This window comes from Trachinotus anak, unplaced genomic scaffold (assembly GCF_046630095.1).
Source record: "Trachinotus anak isolate AG129_WGS33_773 ecotype Australia unplaced genomic scaffold, CSIRO_AGI_Tana_v1 ptg000010l, whole genome shotgun sequence".
NCBI classification, from domain to species: Eukaryota; Metazoa; Chordata; class Actinopteri; order Carangiformes; family Carangidae; genus Trachinotus; species Trachinotus anak.
Genome location: NW_027273861.1, coordinates 13,598,159 through 13,619,942, shown reverse-complemented (window position 1 = coordinate 13,619,942; position 21,784 = coordinate 13,598,159). Strand labels below are relative to the sequence as shown.

At 39.0% G+C, this 21,784-nt stretch overlaps 2 long non-coding RNA genes across 2 annotated transcripts in view; one reads left to right on the top strand and one right to left on the bottom strand.

Moving 5' to 3' along the window:
* LOC139626493 (uncharacterized) overlaps positions 1–16,621 on the top strand; it is a 28,671-nt gene extending 12,050 nt beyond the window's left edge. Inside the window, exon 3 of the long non-coding RNA XR_011692316.1 lies at positions 16,349–16,621. This is a non-coding gene — a long non-coding RNA (uncharacterized lncRNA). The remainder of the gene's footprint in view (positions 1–16,348) is intronic.
* On the bottom strand, positions 15,760–21,072 carry LOC139626491 (uncharacterized). Its single transcript, XR_011692315.1, has 3 exons — positions 20,837–21,072; positions 16,747–16,930; positions 15,760–16,461 (listed from the first exon to the last, which is right to left on the bottom strand). It is a non-coding gene; the product is annotated as an uncharacterized lncRNA (long non-coding RNA).
* Between the last annotated feature and the right edge of the window lie 712 nt (positions 21,073–21,784).

The window sequence follows — 21,784 nt, the reverse complement described above, 5'->3', positions numbered from 1 at the left end:
TCTTGACCCCCAAATATTCAGTCAATATTCATTCATTCAGACTTAAGGACTGTTACTGGATTTTATAAATACTGAGCCACTAGTCCCACAATAATTTGAAGGAAAAGGGTGTTAAATTTCCAAATAATTTAGTATTTTTCCTTTTTTTTCTCCCTCATAAATCTTTACTCACTACATGATGGTCTATATAAAACATTTATTGAGGCCCTGGAGCTGCATTTTGTTCCCGATAGAGTATTTATTCAACAAACAAGTCTGCCTCACCTTCACACAGGAGTTAGCTGATACAGGTCAAGATACTGTACATATGTAGAAGAAGAGAAAACACCAGTTCCAGTAGTTATTATCATGTGCCACCTGATGTTAGGCAAGAAAAGTGTAATGATACAGTTTGGTGTAACAGCAATAAGCCATAATTAGATGAATATTATATTCTTAACTTTTGTTATGTTCTTACTTTCTTGAATGAACGAGTAAATGCTGCTGTTATTGTTGCACAGGCCAGCTCAGCCTAACAGATTTTGATTGGTCTTTGTTGAGACACTGAAGTTTGAAAGGTAAACACTGGAGTTTGCTGCTTGAGATCAGCTCCTGAAATATAACTACCTTATTAAAATGATGTTTGTCCTCTTTGTTGTCTCTATATCCCACCTGAACCCAGTCTTGGCTGATTTCAGATTAAGATGATGCACTTTAGTAATGCCTCATTTCCTTGCCTTGAGAAACCCAGGCTGAAAGATAACGGCATGACTGTTAAAACCCTGAAAATGTCTCAATCATATCCATCTCATTCAGATGAAACAGAGTTTCATCCCTGCTAATACATGATTGCTCAGTGTCATTTTGTGGAATGTCTTTCATAGTTTTTTTTTTTTTTTCTTCTTGTCTCTTACAACTCATGTCATGGGATCACTGATTTATTCATTTTCTTCACATTGACCCCGGGGCTTTACAAATTTCTCTCTTTTAACACTCTTTTAAAAGCTCTCGATTGCTTGGAGAGTGTGTTGTGACTGTCACCTGTGCATGCAGTATGATTCAGAAACAGCACACAACACAAAGGTGCCTATTGTGTCATCTTCCCCTGATAAATTATTCATCATTATTATTGTTAGCATTTAGAGACCTTCATGATCTGGCCCCGAGTTAAATGTGCCAGAATATGACCTAATATCCTCTGTTTGAGTGTTAGTCATCCTGAGGTCCACAGTGACAACACATGAGTGGATGTTTGCGATGTAGTTATGATCTTAAACTCTATTATTCAGATTTCTTTTACTGTCTGTAAACAGAGAAGAGCTTTAAAACAAATTAATGTCGATGAGAATGTGAAACTGTCTTATATTTTTCCATCATCACCTTGATAACTACTTGTCTTGAGTTGCAGGAAATGTCAGACTGGTGCCCCTTATCCTGCCTGACACCTCTTTTAATGAACAAGTGAAGGAGGGTTTTTAAATTGACATGAAAACTCCTGCAGAGATGGTTTCATGGAAACGCTGGAGGGTGCTAATTAATAGTACTTTAACACATGCGCTGCAACCCTGAACTTATCTAAACATTACCCAGAGAAGCTGTGTCTGAATCAGTTGAACCAGACATTAAACGGACTTAACTTCACCAATAGAGTCGATCACTGTCCAGAAAATTCACAGCAAGTGAGCCGTTCGCTCGCTCTTTCCAGGCGCAACCCCTGACCTAAACCACCTGAGTATTTCCTGTCTGACGCGGACAATCTGCCTGTTGTGTGCTGCAAGTGTGAAAGGGCAACTCCAGACAATGTTTATGTTCCACACAAAGCAAAGTGCCTGAAGATGCACGGCAACTTTTTTCTCTTTAAAACCCTTTCCATATTTTGTGCGCGAGTTACTCTAATACATTATCTTTTAATGTTAGATGGTGGAAAAATGGAGGGGTGGGGTTTTAAATGTATGCAAATGTGGAATTTTTAAAAGCTTAAGTGCTTTTCTAGAAATCTCACATTCCTGTGGCTTTGAGTTCAACAGAACATTGTGTGAGATTGACATTTCACACAACTGAAAAGTTTCTTTGTATAGTGTTTGCAAATGCTTTTATATTTGTGTGGAGCTTCATCACAGTGAGGATGCGGCAAGAAATCCAAAATGCATGAGAGGGAAACAAATATATAAAATATTCAATGTAATCATATATTTAGTTTTATACTTAAAGTTTATCTGAATGTACCTCTAGATACAAATGGTAGTGGACTTAATTATTATTATTATACATTTAAACCTTAGTTTAATAATGATTCAAGGAGAGCAGTCAAAATAAAAGACCTTAATCTTAACCTTTTTGTTAAAATCAACGAACACATTGCATCTGCTGTGCTAGACTCAGGCGAGACTCTTCAGCATCTGATTTGTCCTCACTGCCAGACAGCAACAATGCTTTTTCCCAAAGTCGAATTTTATTGCCAAGTTGAATCTGCAAGTGCAAGTAACAGCACTGTCTGCCAAGGAAAAATTTCATCAAATCTCCCTCTGAAGGCAGTGCACATCTCGCTTGCTGCCAGCTCCACAGTGCAAGTGCAGCCTCACTGTTGTTAGTTGTACAAAGACTTTCATTTTTAGGTTGAAGCCAAACACAACCTGTTGTCTCATTCCACTGTTGTCTCCACAGTCCACATACATTTCTGGGAAACACACTGTTGACTCAGTATGTGTGTTCTCACTGATGTGTGTGGTTGGGTGTGGCAATGCAGATTAGTGATGTTTGCAGAGTTCACACAAGGATAGGGGCTGGGAAAACTGAACACTGAGAACATGGGTGAATCCATTTTGAGAGAGAGAGATGAAAAGATGCATCTGTGACATGTAGAGTAAGCTATGTAACTTTTTAGCCATTACTCACAGAATTCACACAGCAGTTATGACAATATTTCACACAAATGGTTAATATTTTATATGGCCCTGGATAAACAGGGATGCAATCTGAAACTAGTTTGAGTGGCAGAGGCATACAACAGTGAGGCGGTAGGTGACATGGTAACTTCATAGATAGTTAGTACTCACCAAACAAGCCTGTTAAGCAATATTTTACAAACATACAAAAATGGAGCACTTTTTTTTTTTTTAAATATCCTAATTGGGCAGACTCAGTAGGATAAGCCCCCTTCTTGCACCACCCACCTGTGGTAAAAGTATCTGCATGTGGTGGTCTGGAGCTACCTGTTTACGAGCTATACACTGTGGCGCCTCTCTCTCTCCTGACATTATGGACTGCAGAAAAACATGAATGTGAAGGGCCGTTTTCAAGCCTGAGCTCCTTTGGAGTTGCACAATGGGTACCTGTCAAGATGATGGGAAAAAAATCTCCCCCATATTCATTGTAGTTTCAGTCAGCGAGAGTCATTTATGATCACCACTTCAGTGTGGGTCTTCTTAAAGTGTGCATTTCATGGTGACTGGAGGATGTTTTTTTCTTTCTTCAATTCGTTGACCCTCTTACAACTGATAATAATCAGAGTGAAGAGAGATTAGGTTTGACTGCACTTTATTGATCTTTGCTTTCAAAGTTACAGACGACAGTCACACTCACTGTTTCCGCTGGCTGTTGCTCTTATTTTAGTCGAGCGACAGAGCGAAAGTAAACATGGAAGATAGATAGATAGATAGATAGATAGAAAGAAACTAGGGCTGCCCTGATTGATCAGCCGTCGATCGTTATCAGTTAATTTTCATTAAAAATAAGTTATCGGTAGATTGGAATGAATGCTTCTAGTCACTGATCACCTTAAAACCGATGATCTGTGGTTAATACTCTGGTGTCTGCGAGTGAGAGAAGCACTGTGTGCTGTGTGGTGTAGTCCTGCCTCCCACCTTGTTCACTGTGCCTGCGAGTGACAGGCCACCAATGCACATCGCCTTAATGACATCATATCGCCGTGCTGGTCGGAGCAGGCTTCCTTTCTAGTTTGTGCAGGCTTCTGTTGCTGAGACAATCTCCTCTCTCACCCTCAGAGACAGTGGGAGATGTGGAGGGGGGTTGTCAGATCACAGGTCTCCCCACTGAAGCAGGGGAGTGGGGGAATCTATCAAATAACGCAGTGTCAGTGTTAGATGATTTTGCATGAAGGAAAGTGAGAAAGGTCAGGCTTTTGATGGCAGGTGTGCAATTTAAAATGTGTGTCTTTTTTGAAGCGTGCAGTGGTGTAATAATTAGGTTCACCTGTCAGACGATGGGTTTGCTCCTTGGGAGTTTTTTGTAGCACCCTATTGAACAAAGTAAAAGCATGTTGCTGAGTGAATAAGGATGACTCTTTGTGGTCCTTTATCAGGTTGCGCTGCCGCCTGTTGGAGGTCCCAGTACACTACAAAGCTAAGCAGACTGACTAACCGCTAAACCAGCTTCTAAAGCACGTCCTGATAGCTCCCATTTCTGTTCACTTATTTTACACACTTCTATGATCATAGCTGAATTATTTTCATATGCATCCTGACGGGAGCAGAGGGCTCCACTCCCTCTAAATTCATGACCAAGCTTACTTCAGATATGCTGGGTGCTTAGAATTTTCCCTCTCTGGTCGTGATTGACCATGTTCATCAATCACTAGTGCCAAAACCAGGAAAGATGCCTGGCCAAGTCCCATTATGATTGGGTTACATTATTTTGCACAAAAAGGAGAATTGTGGGCCTCACTAAAGGCAAGGGCTCACTCACCTTTTAAGGCACACCAGTTCATCTACTCTTGACATGCAGGCAGAGAGAGGCAACGTGCTAAAGGAGGAGCTCCGGTAAACCAAGATCAACTAAAGCCTCTACGATCCTGCGGCATTAGCCTTCAACCTAAACGGCGTTTGGCACACTTTGAACTCCCCACAAGCGGCACAGAATTTCTACCAGGCTAAGACATCCCAACCAAACATGGATAATCCGTTCTCCTTTTTTTTTTTCCTTTTTACTGCTGCCGATGGCTTGTGATATGTCTTGCTTCTGTGCAGACATTTCAAAATGGTAATTCAGCTGGATCCCATAATAGCTTTTGGCTTAGCAGGGGAGAACAATAATGATCTTTCTGGAACTAAACTCGAAATAATGAAATTTGTCCATTTGTGGAGATTGATCCCTCTTCACTGGAAGACCTCTCATGTGATGCAGCCACTGAAACTTGAAAAATTGAGATTCATAAGTCATGGCTTCTCTGATAACTTTGAGTAATGTGGAAATCTTTTATGGATTGCGTTAAAGCTAAGCTTTAAAGGAGCTATTTGTAAGATTTGCTATTGCTACATAGCCAACGTTAGCATTAACAGCTGTTTTACTTACCAGTCTTGCCAAGAGCTTAGGCCATCATTGTGTTTACAAGATGAGAGGCTATAATACGCCGTTGTTCCACTGCCCTAGAGTAGCATCTAAGCTATTCTACAGTACAGTGTACTCTGTTGATTAAGTAAATCACTTACTTGACTAATAGTTTCAACACCAGCTCTGAGACTCTGTGGTACTGGGTGGTCATATGCAGACACACAGAGAGAGTTGTATAAATCCAACCTGCCTACCACCAGCTGGGCCAATTTCATGACTTTCAGGAGGAAAATGAGCAGTGTCTTGCTCTGAGTATATTCATTCGTTCACACCGGGCTGAGGGCAGAGGGACTTAAACGTATTGATTGATCACAGAACTGAGGCAGAAAGGAATCAGAGCTCCAGCTGCATTTGGGGATCGAATGTAATGGTGTTGATGATGATGATGATGATGGTCTCAGTGGTCTCTGTGTCTAATTTCTCTTTTTTGATTACAACAGACCAACACTGCAGTTCATGGTGTTTTTATACACTGCTTCTGTTTCTGTGATGGACTCACTGTCTGTTCAATGTGTTTCAGTTAATTCATGCACGATTTAATCAATGTATCTTTTGCATACATACCAGGCTTCAGTGTTTATTCTGAGATGGTTGGGTAATCTGTTACAGCTAGTGAGTCGTGAAACCTCATCACACCAGGCAGCATGAAATTAATTTGAAGGAGAAAAGGAAGCTCAGAGACGAGAGAAATACATGGTAAAAAATTTCACCGTAAAATAACAGCAGAGATGCCAGTATTTTACTGTTATTTAACGGTGCTTTTACTGTAATGTATTTTAACAGTATATTACTGTGTATTGGATTACAGTATATGACAGTACGACAACTGATCTTTACTGTAGCTTTACAATGTATGCCACCATGTTACTTTTGCATTTATTTCCTATGAATCCCCCTTTTTTTTTTAACAGAACTGTATCACAATTTAGCTTGGAAACAAGTCTTTTGCAGGAGTGACCGATGAGAGAGGAGGACTTCAGAGTTTGGCTGGTATCCTCAATCATCAAACGACAAGTGCCTGTAAAACAAGCAAGCAAAAAGAAAACGAGCACTGGTTGGTACAGAACAAACTTTTGGAAAGTTCTATGACGTGTTGTCTTTCATGTACATGTAGGAAGAATATTTAGCTAGTTTTTGACCCGACAAACAGGAGTGTTTTGAAATCTGGATAAAGAAAAGAAATTTGGCATGTACCACCATAAAATGTCAAAATGAAGTTTTTACCCTTTCGCTTTTGGTGCTGGTTGGTGGATTTTGATACCTTTGGACAGAGCCGGGCTAAGTGTTGCCCTGATTTCCAGTCTTCATGCTAAGCTAAGCTTATACCTGCTGGCAAGCAGGTGAGCAGTGATTCAGTGTTAATCTTCTCATCCAAAGCTCAATTGGGAAATGAATAAGCGTATTTCACAAAATGTCAAACTATTTCTTTAAAACTTACAGTTTGAAATTTATAATTTTACAGAAGATTATTTCCATTGTGATTTTATAGCTTCACCTGTTGCATCTCTGCTTTTTCCGCTTCTTAGTCAATCACCTCCTCCTTTTTTCTTCTTTTCTTTGTCCTCCTCTGCTCCCCCTCTCCCCTCCAGCCTTGTCTGGTCACATGGTCACATGGCTGCAGATTTAGGAGAGCGATGAGAGGATTAGCCTTAGATTTGGTTTGCTTTTTCTCTGCAGAGCTGAGGGCCATGTGCTCCTAAAAAGCAGACAGACAAGGGAGCGTAGATTTCCTTTGCAACCAAGCTTCATAAATCAGTTTTGTCACTTTAACGCTGCTTTCACACCCACACTATACATCCCACACTGTAGGAGTTGTTTAAAATGTTTAAAGGCGATGCACAATGTACGAGCTAATAATGTGCAGTGCCTTTCAAAATTTACTGGCGTCCTTTAAAACGATGAGCCAACAAGACTGCAGCAGCTGAATAATGCAGATAATGAGCAGCATTTCATTTTGGTTTTTCATTTTTAATTTCCCTTTTTGGAAGCAGCTCTTCGAATGCTTCGTGGTGTGCAATAACCATTCTTCAAAGGTCACACTTTGTGGCAACCTTCCACAGCTTAATTAATGTCTTAAAAAATTGATGAAGAGTATAAAACCAAATTGTGTCTTAGCATTTCAGATGGATCAACAAGTCTGCACTTTATACTGCTGTCTTAAATTTTATGAAACTTGGATCGATTTTTTTCAAATCATGGTATTCACCCATTGTTCTCTTATTTTTTGTGAAATGCCAGAGGAAAAATCTAATATTGTGATGATATCTAAGCTCAAAGCATTACTTACATGTGCCTATATATCAAGATAAAGCTTGTGCATTTCCTCAGGTTACTTTACTATTGATCTGTATTCAGGCAACAAAGTCAGAACTTATCTCTTTTAAGTTGTTTGACATTTCAGATGCTTTCATCAGATAAAGAATTGTTTATCATCATTTTCTATTTGAAATTAATCCAATTTTAAATTTAATTTAATGTAATTTCATAGTTATATTTAATTTTATTTATACTTTAATTTAATTATGAATTTTAATTTTAATTCAGTTTATGGTTTGATTTAATTTAAAACATTAATTTTCATTTTCCACCTTTTCAGTTAAATTTGTGATTTAATTAAATTTCAAGTTTTACTTTAATCTAATTTGATTTAATGTTTTAAATTTTAATCAATTAAAAAAAAAAATGTTTTAACATACACTGACACAGACACCAACCAATCACTGAAGACTTCACCTGCCTTCATGCCTGTTCCTCATTCATCCAATCAGCCAAATTTACTGTACCATGATAAGGAAAGGAGCTTCAATGCTTCCTATCTCATCTCCTTTAGCATAGGATACACTGAACCTTCCTTTATTAAAGACAAAGAGAAAAATCCTTTCCTTTATACAATTCCGTCTTGTAGCAACATTTGAAATGACGCACAATTGTAGTTTTGCCATTGCAGACCCACATAAATGTAGAAACAACAGAGCATCTATTTTATACTTGAGACACAGTCTAAAACATTAGGAAATCATTACATGATTGCCTGAGTTCAAAATCCATAAACATAGATTTCTTCTCTTTCAAATCCTTTGAGAAGTCATCTTGAAGAGCAAGCATACTGAATTTATAGCTAACAATCTCATCATCATTACAATATACCATATACATAAATGTAATTTATTTTAATGGCTCAACTCTTTCTACTTGTATACTGTACTTGTGTTATCTTATTTCAACATTTTACTTGTGTTAACTTATTTCAGGAGTATTTATCATCCATTGGTTAAATAATAAAAAAAGAACCTGGTGTAAGTCAGATTCTCTCTGCACTGCGGTGTCTTTTTAAGTCCTTATGAATTCATGACCTCATGACGTTTTCCATTGAGGTCAAGAAAAAGTGGTTAGGAATGGAGATTTTTTTTCTCATTTTTTGACCTGAAGCCCCCCAAAAAGTGCCTCTTTTATCTGTTCTGCCTCTGGACCCTGCTTTTGTGTCCATGCAACACCTACCAGATTTTTCACAATACATTAACTAAATCTATACTTTTTGTACATAAAGGATTTTTAATTTTATCAACATAATTCTCATAGTAATTTTATTAATTAATTTATCATTTTCATCCTGCTAACAGTAAATGATAGTAAAATATGGGACATTGTAGAGATCTGAGAACTCATATATTTAACATAAAATATCAGCAAGACTCATCAGTAAGGGTCTTGTCCGAGAGGACAGGAGTTTTAATTACTTTTACTTCCAAGTCACAGATGTATCAACCTTCCTTAATCCATTGTAGGTCTCTCTCTAATCTCCACAGATCAACCTCACTGAGTGAATATTCCTCAATACTAAGATGTACATCAGTCATTCTTCCTCCCAATATTTCACCTTCACCACTTACATCTGGATCCTGCTTTTTTTCCCCGAACATAACTGTGGGCTATGTTACTTTTTGAACAGGCTGCCTGGAGGATGTTTGTCTGGTCTGAGCTCATGGTCTCCTCCCTAGTGTCAGGATCTTATTCTGTCATTTGTTTCTTCATTTTAGGGCATTTTGGGTTTGTGGGCGGGAATTGAGTATATCAGTTGTTTTATCCCATGTGGCCTCAGGGTGAAATCCAGATCATGCCCTCTTGTCACTGGATTTGATGACAGGTCATTTAGACAAAAAATGGGAGTGAACCAAAGCATGATCTCAGTGATGGAGCTGCGAATTGAGGATCCAATGGGAATTGGTGCTGCCGCTGGTTTGTAACAATAGAATCCAACTCTATAGTCAGGAGGTGTTAAACAACCCAAACTGACCCCAACAAAACCATTTTGAGGACGAGAGAAAAGTAATTTGGTTTGGTCATCACAACAATGATGGCAAGTGCGCTTTTCAACCTTCTTCACACAACACAAACATGTGCACTGAATGGAAAAACCCGGTCTCTGCTCACAGCTGTTGAATGTCTAAACTCTCAAACAGCTCCATCAGCAGGTCATTGAGATCTTTTGGCTGGACTGCAGCAGTGGGCTGGCCCTATTGTCACGAATGTCTCTTACTGACTGACTGACTGATCATATTTTCACATCACATTCCATCATATTTCCAAATGCCATGTTCCTGAGTTGGAATTTACCTATCGGCTGTTTCAAAATGATTTGGCACAAACAGGTTCTATTAGGGGGGAGTTGCACCCTGCAGTGTTGCCAAGTAGCTCATTTGACCTTTTTTCAAACAAGACTATGTATAAATCTAGTTTAGGGCTGGACCATGTATAGGAGCCATCCATGGGTTTAGAGCTACACCTCTTGTTACAGACAGTCACCCAGCCACCCTGGTTTCCTGGCTGCTCTGAAGCTGCAGAGCAGTTCACTGAGCTTTGCCTCCATTACGGCAACTACTTTCATTACATATATCATTTTTAGTAAAGGAGGCAGAGGAATAACTAAACTTAAAGACATCGAGCAGAGAGAGCAGGAGAGAGAAAAGTCATTGGTAACTGCTGAAGAAACTAGCAGATCTGAATAGCATGTAAGCAACTGAAATGCCAGCAACCGATAATGAGACAATATGCCTACTGTAGCAAAGCAATAAAAGCCCTGTTAAGAAATTAAGAGTTTGTATCCATTGAATGCTAGCAGGCTTTTAATTTAAAATGGTTACAGGAAGTGTTGAGTTTGCATTAACATGTAATGCAGTAACAAATGGGAGGGAATGAAAACAAGGGTCCGTACTTAAATACCACTATGACCAATTCCTCATATCAAACAAAGGGATTTTAAATAAAGACCTACCTCTAATACAAGCCTCTTTCAAATAAAGGCCTTTTCCTTCTGCAGCAAATACAGTAATTGTAAGCTACTGTGGATCCTAGACACATCCACTGTGTGAGAGTCAAAATAAGAAAGATATTCTGTTTCTTCTAACTTTCTCTCTGAGTGACCATTTTACAAGTAAATATAGCTGAAATCACAGCACAGTGTTTGTCTTTTACTTACGTGTTTGGTGTTTTTGTCAGACGATGTCAGACGATATAAAAATCAGGATTTTAACAGGTCTGAGCCGCAGCTAGGAAATAGCTTGGAATTAACACGTAGTCTTAATGGGCTGCATTTAAGTCACTATTTCAAACTTGTTCTGTTGTCTGAAAACATGAACAGAAAACCATGTAAATGAGAAAAGATTTATTGGGAATTGGGCTGTATTAAAACACTGTATACATGAGAACAGAGAGTAGGAGAGAAGCAAATAGATAAGGGGATGAAACTGGCTGACACTATGATGTCAGTTGTTTACATCAGTTCCACTACAGTTTTAATTTATGTCATCAGTTTCGTACACTGACCGTACACAGTCCAGCTTTGGTTTTGACCTCGTCTTGTTTTTCATTCTACTTGTGGTTTATTATTGGTCAACAACATTTGAATTTGCTTGTGGGATATTGCCTGATACTCATTAAAACTTGGTAGCCCTGCTATATATCATGATTCTCAAAAATAATCATCATTGTGGTACAACAGTTTTTGGCATGCCTCCTCCATGATATTGTACTTGGTCCTTTACAACAGTCCTGTACTGATTTATGTCACCTGGATTGGCACTCTAGCAAAAATCAACATTTAAACTTTGACCCGAGCTGTAGTGACCTTTGTGAAAGAAACAAATGATTGATGGCTACTATTTGTGTGATTAAAGATGGAGGTTAACTGAATATAACTACAATTACAAATCATCATCGCACCAGTGTTTATTTTATCAGTGAAAATTACAACAAGAAACATTTGTTCACGACATAGTTTTCATAACAAAAACAAGACTAAAACCAAATCAAACGTAAACAAGATCTCTGACAAACTGTGTCACAACAAACAAAAGCTCAACGCTGATGTGATCGGCTGACAAATGGACAAATTAACTAATAACTGTTTTAATGCAAAGTCTTATTCAGTGACCCGCATTCATACTGCTGTGATACTTTCAGCTCCGGTGTCTGGCTGGCAGCGCTGGCAGCTGCCCGGCAGAAGACACTCTACGGCATGGTAGGATTTCATAACTGAAGATGCCAACTTTTACTTTCTGACTGTGTGTAAATCAGATGTTTTTCACTACCTACATGATGAACAAAAACAATAAAACATGAGTTTTTAGGTAAAACATGTACAGGATTTGTAGATTTGTTTGTAGATAATAGAGTATCTCTAATGTAAAGACATTATAACAACTTTGAGTGTTTTTAAGAATGAACCACAATCATTTGACCAATTAATATTCAAAGGAAGAAAAAAAAATAAAATTAGTAAAATTTGACTAAAACTAATGTACAATTTCATCAAAAGACTAAAACTAAATAGACATAAATAGGCTCCAATTAGCACAGTATTAGATAAGGCCAATACAAATTAATATTTGACATTAAGGTACCCCCCCTTCCCTCCAAGGTTCCTGTATGCTTTGTATTCCGATATAATGTGAATACTTCATTAGACTTAGGCCAAGTTTTCAAGACTGCCAGAGGGGCCCTGCTTGATCCAGCTCAGATTGTGTTCTCCTCACACCGGGGCCCAAAATGCTTTAAAACAGTAACAGGTGGCTTATGTGTTAGAAACAAATGCCCCGAATACATCAGTGTTCCTCAGTTGCTTGTGAAATGACATGCCTGCAGATTTTTCATTAGGATCTAAAACTCTTCTCTCCCCAGGTCGCCTCAGTCATCCTCTCCACACCTCCTCCCCCACAGGGAGCATTATCTCTCTGCTTTCTCAACCTTATCCCTCCTTTTTTTTGCTCTATATCCTTCCATCTCCTCCCAATTCCCTCTTTAATCTCACCTCCTGTCTATTGACACACACACACACACACACACACACACACACACACAGATATCTCCTATCTACTCACTGGGTCATGGGTATCTGTATTGTGTTCAAATGACGTCATCCCCTCATTGGCTCACTGTTGACTGTTGCCATGGTGATTTCTATTTAAGCTTATAGCTAAACATAACAACAACACAATTTACCAGGGATAGACAAAGTGCTCTGCGGCCGCCAGCTGCTCATGTTGAAACAACTCAGCTCTCATTATGAGTTGCTGCATTAGTGTACTTTGGACTTTAAATAGACATAAACATGATCGAACTGCTACTTTGTAACATCAATTTAGAACAATGTCAGCCATCCTTTTTCTGCTTTACTAATTTATGGGTAAATGGAGTTGAAAAGTAGGAATATTTTCTAACTTCTCATTTGACAGTTTTCTTTTAATGACATTCCCAATGTGCATTGATCCAAAAACACATTATCCAAAAGATTCCCTGGATAATTATCGGTCCTATAGGTTTTTTTGTTCGTTTGTTTGTTTTTTTACAGAAAGCATAGCTTTAGCTTTCTTTCACCATTAGACACACATCAGAATTTTAAGCTTTGAGGTTGGACGTTTCATTTCAAATTACGAGCTGTAGTTGCAATTTTTAATTCTCATCTTTTGGACTTCAACCAGGAGAGTTTCATGCCCCATGAAGTGTTAGTTCAAGTGCTCCAGCTGCTTTTCTCTTCACTTAGTACATTCAGAAGATAGATAGGCCTTTTTTTCAAAAACTTAGACACCTAAAATAAAATTAGGTGAGATTGTCATGAGCATTTATGTGGTTCACACTTTGAATTGCACTAATACATATGAAAGATGCGGTACAAATTAAGTTTGATTGATTGATCAACATACTTGTACAGATTAGTTCAGAGCTTGTTCGGAGTAGTTTCAGTGACTTATTTTTATTAGTCACATTTAAAGATGACTGTGTGTATGTCATAAATGAGAGAGAGTCTAAACCTCTGATTAATGTTGATAATTTGATGTAATTTCCCTCTACATTTTAATAGAGAAACGCATTATGGCCTGCAACTGGATACTTCAAATAAGAGTCGTGTCTCATGTTATGCTTCAGGTTCTCCAAAAAATATTGTTTTAATTACTCAAGAAACCAAAGTGGTCTGTTAATGACAAACAAAGTCTGCCATAGACTTATTAATTGCAAACCATATACTTACTATAGATGAGGAAAAACTGATACTTACACGCACTTTCTGTGTATGCAAACATAGCTTCTTTGTATAGTTCAGTCACAGCTTGGAAAGGAAATGAAAAAAATGGGATCTAAGTTACTTGTATTTTATTGGTGATAGTTGTAAAAACAGTACATAACAATAGTGTAACAACAAAAGTACTAGCCATGAAATAAATGGTGCAAGTTTGCCATGACCACTTGTAAAAACTCTGATTCTTTTAAGTCAAAGAACACCTTAAACTTAAAATGATGTGTTTTTTGAACTGTTTTGTAAAACTAATTTTGTATTTTGTTTGATTTGGGGGAAGAGCCCTGGGGATCATTATTGAACCTTTGTATGAGATCATTTTTAAGAGTGGAGAGGTGTCTTCTGGGTGTGTGGCACATAGTCTCTCATCCAAATGGATAGCCCCAGATTGCCACAGTTTATGAACTGTGTTGATTGCTCATTTGCACTGATTGTAAAGGTTTAATTAATGTCTTTTAGATGTGTTCTTGCACACAAACACTTTGTTGTTTAATTATGCAATTGCAAGTGCTCCATGTCTCGACTATTTTCACCCACCAGCAGTGGTGATCATGTTCTTTTACTAGTCCAATTAAGGCCAGTTTTAATTCAATACCGCCATCATGATGATATGAATTTCTTCCAATGGAACATGAATTTATTTATTCATTGATACTGGCTTCACAGTAGCTTGTTTTACTTTCATCACCAGCTTTTGAAACCTCGAAATGGAAACAGGGAGCTTTACTGTCTCTCCAATAGCACTGTCAGCTCATACTCAGCTTGTAATGTCCATTCATAGACCTTTAAGTATAAATATTCTCTTTCATTACAGTCTAAAGCCCTTCATTCAGTCACTCAGCCTCAGCTCTGTAGTCTCTTAAGTCTCGGCTCCCTGGATTTCACGGCCCTGCACTCCTCTGCTGTTGCCTTCACTGCAGACAGCTTCCCCATGCTTCACTGCCTGTCTGATAAGAGGGAGAAAGAGTGAGACTGACAGAGACAGGTGGGGGGAGGTAGTGTAGAGGGAGAGAGAGGGTGAAAAGAGAGGAAGGCAGAAAGAAGTTGAGACACCGGACTAGACAGAGCGAGGCAGACAGACGGTGCCATTTCATGAGAGAGAAGAAAGGAGTAGGTGGACGGGCTTTGAGGGAGGTGGGCAGCAGTGGGTGGGAGGAGGAGGGGACCAAAAGCTTCATCACTCCCTCATTCCAAATTTTATTATCCATTTTATTCATCCAGGGCGACTCATAACTTTCCTCCTACTGTGAATTAAAAAGTGTGTCATCGTCTGCATTCACTGGCTGTGTGGGCTCTGGTGTCTCTCTCCTGCTTTAAAAGTTAAAATGATATCAGTCTTTTAGGCATCTGAGTCAACAATGGGTCAGTATTTGCATTGTTATGACTCTTTTGATTGAGAGGGATGAGCCCAGAGCTGCTCTTCTCTCCATTACCTGTCTAATTACACCTCAGATGATGAAGGAGAGCAGGGGAAACCTTGTTATCGCTAAAAGCGTAATGTCATTCTGGTTTGGAGCTGCAGCAGCGGACTGTGAGGATTAGACCAGGAAAGTGTCAGTTCACAGTGATATTATTTTTAAAAAAGAATAATGACAGAACAGCAAACTGAACCATAACAATAAAGGGCTTTTTCAAATAGTTGAGTGCAAAATATTTAATGTTACCTGCTGAGAGGCCACATATTTTCAATTTTCCATTTTATGATCCAAATTACCTATAGATACTGCCAATACTGTAAAAAATAGACAGATACTGTAAAAAATACCTGATAAATATGAACACTGCTCGCAGTGCATACACATCTTTCTTTTCTGCTGCAATTGTGTGCATGTCCGTAGCAAACACCCTGTTCGTTCAAAGAAGACTGTGCAATGTAAGTTATTTTAATGGTATACATGTAATTAAGTGCCTAACAGAGAGGTGTTAAAAAAATGTTTGACAAATCATTTGGTGAAATGAAAATGGGTTAAGATTCATTCAAATCATCACATGCTGATGATTTACACGTCTCCGTTATGCACATGAATGCTCATTAGCTGGAAGCCATGAGAAGTTACAGGTGAATTTTGAAAAAAGGGTTTTATTTACTCAAAATGAGAAAAATAAATTTACAAAAAAAAGCTATAAAGTGCTGGGCCCACAGAAGAGGTCAAATAAACACAACTTAACTAAGGCTATGATAAGAAAGTAACTTAACAAACCAACTGACCTAACAAAACTTAACTGACCGACACAGAATGAAACATATATACTGGCTGGTCAGACTTTTTGTACATAAACACTGTAACATACACCTTAACTAAAAACAAAGAAACAAAACAGGACATTTAGTCTATAAATTGAAATAATGATTCTATTAATTCTGCAAAAAGTATCCAAATACCAAACTTAAGTCTAAGGAAAAACACAAAATGATCTAAACTAAATAACCCCATTCCTCCCGTGATGCAGCAGGTACTTGGTGGTATTGCCACTTCCTCTATTGAAGACCACTGCATCCTGAGGCCCAGCCTTTTGCCCAATCGTGGCCAGAGGACCCCGGCAGCAGAAGCAAATGGTGGTCACTGAATGACAAGTACGTCACCAAGCTCATGACAACATGCAAATGAATTTACAGTAACCGTGCAGGCCTAAACACTAAACACTTGATGCATGTTATTTCAAAATAAAAGTCACATAAAAAATATTTTCAGGATGAAACAGGCCATGATTTAACAAAACAATTTCCCATCTTGCCTTCTAATTAAAAAACCAAAAGTCTCCTTTGTGTAGGGACTGAGAAATGACTCTTAATTCAAATGATATTCATGCAGCACAATAATGACCTCAGATAAATAGTGAAAGCTTACTTGTGTCTGGGAATTTCTCTCTGTTGATTTCATTGATCCACAACATCTCAGACCCCAGCAGATGCACTGATTGCAGCGGTTTTACTACGGTACGGCTCATCAAGTGATGGATTCAGCTGTTCTGCTGAAATTGCCAACTCCCCAGTATCATCAACAGAGAGCGGCTTCCTGAGAAACTCAGCCCCTGAGGCAGAGGAGAGGTAATAGATTTTCAAAAGAGAGCAACACATCATAAAAAAACAAAAACATTTAAGCATTCAAACAGTTGCAAACAGACAGCTGTATACTCTAACTCTATATATAACAGTACTAATAATTATTAATAATGCTAACACTATATGAATACTTTTAAATTAATAAGAGTTTATCATTTATGATAAAGAGTTACAATACAGATTTGGTGTCATAGTAATATAATATTGAAAAATGTGTTTTATCCAAGCGTGTATCCTGATGTGCTTATTCTTGTCACATCAGAGCTCAGTGATCCAATCACAGCCATGATAGCTGCCTTAATTGGCCCACAGAGGTTTGTTACAGTGCTGATATGAAGCAGGGCAGGAAACAGAGGAGCCTATCTGATGCTCTGCTGCCAGGTAAACTCAGTAAGTCCTCTGCCTACGGCAAAGTTAGGATGATATCCGGGCCCAGGGGTTGCGTTAACCGAATATTTTCTGTGATTGACCAAAATTTTTTAACAATTATGGAAAAATCTGAAGGCCATCCGTCATTTCGACAGATAAGGACAGATACACCACAGGATATATGGCATCACAGGCAGACGCACAGCCCTTTGTCCATTTTGTGCACAGACTACATTGTGGAGGTAACTAAACTCTCCCCAGAGCAATGTATCCAGGTGCTGACAGCACATTAGGGAGAAAAGGCCTTGGCGCGTGTCTGTGACCACTGCGCAGAGGGGTGCAGAAGGAATGCATGCTGTGGGATTTGCTCCATGTGAAGCAAGTGCCTGCAGGATCAGGAAATCCTACATTCAGAGAGTCTTGTTGACTTATGAAACAGTGACTGAAGTGGTGCTGATAATTCCAGTCTCCGGGTTCAGCCTTCAGAGCAAACTTACAGCCATGAAAAGTCAAATACCTCAGGCAAAAACACAAACCCTAATGACAGCCGCCTCTGCAGCAATCTCCCTCTGTGTGTGCACCCACTTTAAGTCCATGGAGGAAGGTTTGAGTTAAGGCTGGGCAACAGCAGATCAACTGAGGTCAATACAATTTGTTGTCATTTGTTTGTTCATGTTTTAATTGTAATTATTTTAATTCTTTAAAATTGTATTGTTCATATTTGCCTGTTTAGGCAAATATGAATATGACCACGGTGTTTTTATCCCTCCACTGTCACTGCAGAAAAAGAAATGTGTACTCCTGCTTTGTGTGGTGTTGAAATAAAAAAGACACTGCACAGTTGGTGTCTCTGTCCATATTTTCTTTCCATGCTCTCATAAATGCATAAGTAAAATGAAATGCTATTAAAGGGGATATATCTCATTAAAAATTCAAATCAAAATGACTAGTAAAAATATTTATTTATTTGGATCCCTATTAGCCACCACCAAAGTAGCAACTACTCTTCCTGGGGTCCATGTAATTAAACATTACATTATAATTCAAAACAATATACATAACAAAGGTAACAAGAAAATGACAATAAACAACAAACAGTAAAAATACTATCAATAATAACAATAACAAGTACCCAACAGTTCATAAAACCTATGATACAGCTCAAAAACAATAGTAAGTACCACTAAAACAGCATATACAGTGACTGAAGCAAAATAAAACAGAAAAAGAAAATGAAAAATGAAAAATTAATCATCACATAGTCAAATATTATGAAGCAAGACGCCCTATTTATAGAAGGACTGGCGTTCGAGTAAAAATAGATTAAGATCTCAAAATTACAGACAATGAGAAAGTCTAATGCAGCCTCTGTAGGAGACACAGAAGTACCTCTATGGTGGCTTATTAATTTGAATGACTACATTTCACCCTGAAGTGTCTCTGCACTTGAGCTTTCAGACTTGTTTTTTTTTCCCCCCTGTCTGGCTCCATATACCTTTGTTCATTTGCAAAGTGCATTAGACTGGGTTAGGGTTAGGGTTCTCTCTGCTGCAGAGGGATTCAGCACTGTAGGTGAGATGACAAAAGCGAAAACAAGACTAAAGAGGATCCACTGTGTCATAATTTATCAATCAAGGACATGGGTTACCAAGAAAGTATGGCAAGATAGATTAGACAGTTGTGAGTTGCTTTATGAGCATAAAAATGAGATGAACAATAAAAATGTGTTTACATCAATGAGAAGATACATTTCAGATACAGAGATAATTGCATGTTGTACTTACAACAGGGTCCAAATGTCTGAGACCACTTTCCCATTGGGACCCCACTGTACAGTGAACTAATGTTCTACTAATGTTCTACTGGTTGTTGGATTACTTTTATCTTGCTGTTTTAAGTTTCTCTGTTTTACATGTGGACTGAAAACATTTGGATTATTATTATGACTGTGTGTGTGGACTGCAAACTTTCTTAAGGGATGACACCCTAGTTCAGGTCACTCAGACCACATTCGGAGGTGGTCTGGGCCACATGTGTCCACATTCTTTTAGCAGTATGAACGTAATGTGTCCCGGCCACGATGAGGGACCGCCTCCTCTGCCACAGTCTAATTAGTCCTGTCACAGTTTCATAATGAACCGAAATTATTTTACTATTTCTAATGACCCTTATTTCACTGTAGAGCTGTGCGCAACGCATTGATCCACTCAACCTTTCATTACCGCCCTCTCTCGCTCGCTTTCTCTCTCTCTCTCACACACACACACATATACAGAGGCGTATTGACAATGGACCCGTCTGTTTGATTGGCTAAAAACAACACCACATACATGTTAATTTGCATATGAAGCGGGGAAGCGATATTGGATCACAAATGGTCACTGGAGACGCATGTGGAGACACATTTTAATGCCTGGTGTGAACAGACAAACTTATAGTTGAGATCTCTCAGGCTGCATTTTAATACCAGGTCTGAACATGGCCTTCCTGGTGTCACTGCTTTATGGCTCATTGTGGTTCTGCTTATCAACTGAATGATGGTAGACTTGCAGTGAAAAAGAAGAAACTCACAGTGGGAATATAGCAGACAGAAAAGAAATCACAGAGATACCGGATTCTGTGAAATCAGAAGTTTGGGCCCTCTTCAGTATTTACAACACTCATAGCACAAATAAAATCGATAAATACTATGCAACATTAACAGCTGTCCTGGTGTTGTTTCTTCCTCCTCTTCTTGTAATTGTCTTTCGTTTGATGACCAGAAAGCTTACAGATAGTTATACCGAACGTTGTAAGTATGACAGCTACAGGTAGCTGTTATACGTTAGCTAGAGGGGGCCCCACTTTGGGAGTTTTTGTGGCAGTGCACTTTGTCCTGTGCCTTTATGGAAGCTTTAAGGGCTTTTATAGTTGTCATTGTAAAATATCCAACCGGGAGCCCTTTTTCCAAATTTTTTTTTTTTTGAGGGGCCCAAAACATTTTGCTGCTTTGCCTCTGCTGACTGTGTGCCGCTATTTATAATTTGTTTTATGGCACTAAAACACTATGCACTGAAACAGACATACTGTAAAATGCATGAATGTTCCTGACACCTTATACTCAAATTCACTCACATAAATGCACAACAAGGCAATGGGCACATCCCTGCAGGACACCCAGAGCTGCCTGGAAAATGTTATTACAATGTTGTTTGGCATGGGTGAGTGCTCCATAATGTCTCGATTTTAAAGGATGAGTGTGCATTTAAATACCCCCCCCCCCAACACACACACACACTAACTCCCCTCTGCTCCACACTCTGAATCTGAAAGCTCACAGTGCTGCTCCCTGCATCAGTCCCTCTTTTTCCATCTTTGTCTCTCTTTATCAGCGTGTCTCTTAATGCCTCTCTCTGGCTGGTTTTAGCTGGAATTTACATGTCCATCAAGTAGAGAAGCACTTGCTTTAACTGAGTTTTACTTCTTCAAGGTATAGTTTGACATTTTGGGAAACATTGCTTGTTTACCTTCTTGCTGTGAGTCAGATGAGAGGATCAGCGCCACTGTCATGCCTGTACATTCAGAATAGAGCGAGGAGGCTTAGTTTAGCCTAAAGACTGGAAGGAGGGAGAAACAGCTGGTGTGACTCTGTTCAAAGTTAGCAAAATACTGAGTGAGGTTTTGCCTCGCCTCATGACAGCCACTGTCACATGTTACATTCGTTAGCGGTAGTTGGCTGTAGTTAGCTAGTACGCACTGACTGAGTTTTTGAAACCCTCTTAAACTTGGGTAAACATGTTGCTGCCTCAGTTCTTGCACACATTTTTTTTTTCTATTCATGTCTTTATTTCACATTGACATTGTAAGGCTTAGAAGTTTTTTTCTTTTAGGACCCACAAGCAGAACAGAAGTATGACGTTTACGACACAGTTTGTAAAGTTAGTCAGACTAAGAGCAGTTCAGGGCAGGTGGGGGATAAGTCTAGGGGGACAGGTGCAGGAACAGGCCAGGTGATCAGGAGACTACAGATGGATTCCAGGGGGGAACAGGCTGACAAGCGGAAATGGGATTTGAGGGTCGTAGCTAATCTGAATCCTTAGATTCTCCAGAACGCAGATGAACTCGTGTAGCTGGTTGCGCAGGCAGGCAGGCAGGATAGCAGAAGCACCAAACCGATATAGGTAACTGTACAATCTACCAAAGAGTGGAGGTCTGAGCCGGTCCTAAATACTGCAGAGGGTGAAGCTGATGAGGAAGATTGGAGACAGGTGGGGGGGCAGAACTGGCAGGAACAGCAAACCGGGAGGCCAACACACAAACAGACCCAAAGACAGACTGGGGACAAACACAAGAGGAGAGGGAAACACAGGAGCACATGAGGAAAACAAGAACCCAAGGGGGCCTAATCCTAACAGACATTAGTTTCACATTTTGTCTGTTGTTTCACACAAACAGAAACATAAACATTAAAAGTC